The sequence below is a fragment of the Schistocerca gregaria genome, chromosome X (genome assembly GCF_023897955.1).
Source record: "Schistocerca gregaria isolate iqSchGreg1 chromosome X, iqSchGreg1.2, whole genome shotgun sequence".
NCBI classification, from domain to species: Eukaryota; Metazoa; Arthropoda; class Insecta; order Orthoptera; family Acrididae; genus Schistocerca; species Schistocerca gregaria.
Genome location: NC_064931.1, coordinates 367,057,532 through 367,059,885, shown reverse-complemented (window position 1 = coordinate 367,059,885; position 2,354 = coordinate 367,057,532).

The following is a 2,354-nucleotide window of genomic DNA, read 5'->3' as shown; positions in this document are numbered from 1 at the left end:
CATTTCTTAGCCCCAATCCATATTCACCTACTATGTTTCCTTCTCTCCCTTTTCCTACACTCGAATTCCAGTCACCCATTACTATTAAATTTTCGTCTCCCTTCACTATCTGAATAATTTCTTTTATTTCATCGTACATTTCTTCAATTTCTTCGTCATCTGCAGAGCTAGTTGGCATATAAACTTGTACTACTGTAGTAGGTGTGGGCTTCGTATCTATCTTGGCCACAATAATGCGTTCACTATGCTGTTTGTAGTAGCTTACCCGCATTCCTATTTTCCTATTCATTATTAAACCTACTCCTGCATTACCCCTATTTGATTTTGTGTTTATAACCCTGTAATCACCTGACCAGAAGTCTTGTTCCTCCTGCCACCGAACTTCACTAATTCCCACTATATCTAACTTTAACCTATCCATTTCCCTTTTTAAATTTTCTAACCTACCTGCCCGATTAAGGGATCTGACATTCCACGCTCCGATCCGTAGAACGCCAGTTTTCTTTCTCCTGATAACGACATCCTCCTGAGTAGTCCCCGCCCGGAGATCCGAATGGGGGACTATTTTACCTCCGGAATATTTTACCCAAGAGGATGCCATCATCATTTAATCATACAGTAAAGCTGCATGTCCTCGGGAAAAATTACGGCTGTAGTTTCCCCTTGCTTTCAGCCGTTCGCAGTACCAGCACAGCCACGCCGTTTTGGTTAATGTTACAAGGCCAGATCAGTCAATCATCCAGACTGTTGCCCCTGCAACTACTGAAAAGGCTGCTGCCCCTCTTCAGGAACCACACGTTTGTCTGGCCTCTCAACAGATACCCTTCCGTTGTGGTTGCACCTACGGTACGGCCATCTGTATCGCTGAGGCACGCAAGCCTCCCCACCAACGGCAAGGTCCATGGTTCATGGGGGGGGGGGGGGGGCTATAAATATAACAATAACAGTGTCTAAAAAACTTTCGCCGGCATTCTGAAACATTCACGCATGTGCATACATTTCATAACTCTTAAAGTACGATTCTTGGTTTACAACATCCGTTTTCACAAATCATAGTGCCTAACCACTACTCATTATTCCTGACTTTATTACACACATACATATTCGTCGACACTTCTTCAATATTTAATCATAATAAATACATAGCATAATCAAATTCCACATATAGCATCAGCTTGTTGATCATAAACATACCTCAGCAGCATAATACACACTGTCATCGTAATAATAACATCATAACACCACAGTCAAATTTCAAAAACGTCGTAGCTCTCTGCAATAATTTCAAAACGTAAAAAAAATTCTCTGCCCATTTCAATAGTGTCATCTACCTCAAACGTACTTTAAAATCATGATCCCATACCAAATACGACATTCAAAGGTCTCATAGTATCACAATGGTTCCGAAAAAATATAAACAGCTCACAAAGTACCGACAAAACATTTCATAAGTGTGAAGTTAGCCAACTGTGTGATTGCGTAAACATGTGTCACTGATGTAGTAAAATAAATGTTTGTCTCTCTCAGTTAAATAATCAGATAGCTGTGTAATTATGTGTTAGAGAAATATGGTACCGATGTGTAAAGTTGTATAAGCAAATACCATATTAGCTAGGGCTCCTTGTGCTTGCCAAACACATGGTACACAAAGTAAGCGTGTACCTCCCTGAGGATTAATGTAATTATACCCTCAGGTGTTACAGATTACAGAAATGAAATGAAATGTATCATGGAAAACCTTTGTATCATTGTAATTCCAAAATCTTTAAAAATAAATGTTTTAAGAACAAAATTAATCACTCAAATACGTGTCCTTTAGCGCTAAATGTGCGTCTTGTTGTAAGATAATTCTATGGAAGTGTCGTAATTATCGTCCTGCGAAAGCTAAGTTTGCAGAAGTCAATGAACTTACCTCATGATAAACAAAAGTGAAATGCTATTCGTATAGATATCGTAGTTATTACGTACATTACTGTGATCAAGAAAGTACTATACTGTAACGTATTGTTGTGCTACGAAAAAGGCTGTCTCATTGTAGCTATACCACAAAAGTTACTACTAAAACATGTTTTACTTTCCAGAAGAATTCAGAAAAACTGTGCAGATATAAAACAGATACAGCACAAAAGCAACAATGTAAATTGTGTCACACATTAGTAGCGTCGTGATATAATCGTGTAGCTGTCAAAGAAATCAAATACTAATTCATGTTTAATCTCACAGAAAGTACTTCAAATAAAAAATGTCTTTTCAAGTAAACCAAAATGTGGCAATAAAATCTCATTAGCAGTATATGTTCTAAGTATGTAGGCCTTATAGTCGTTACGTAATAGTGCAACTAACAAGCAAGAATG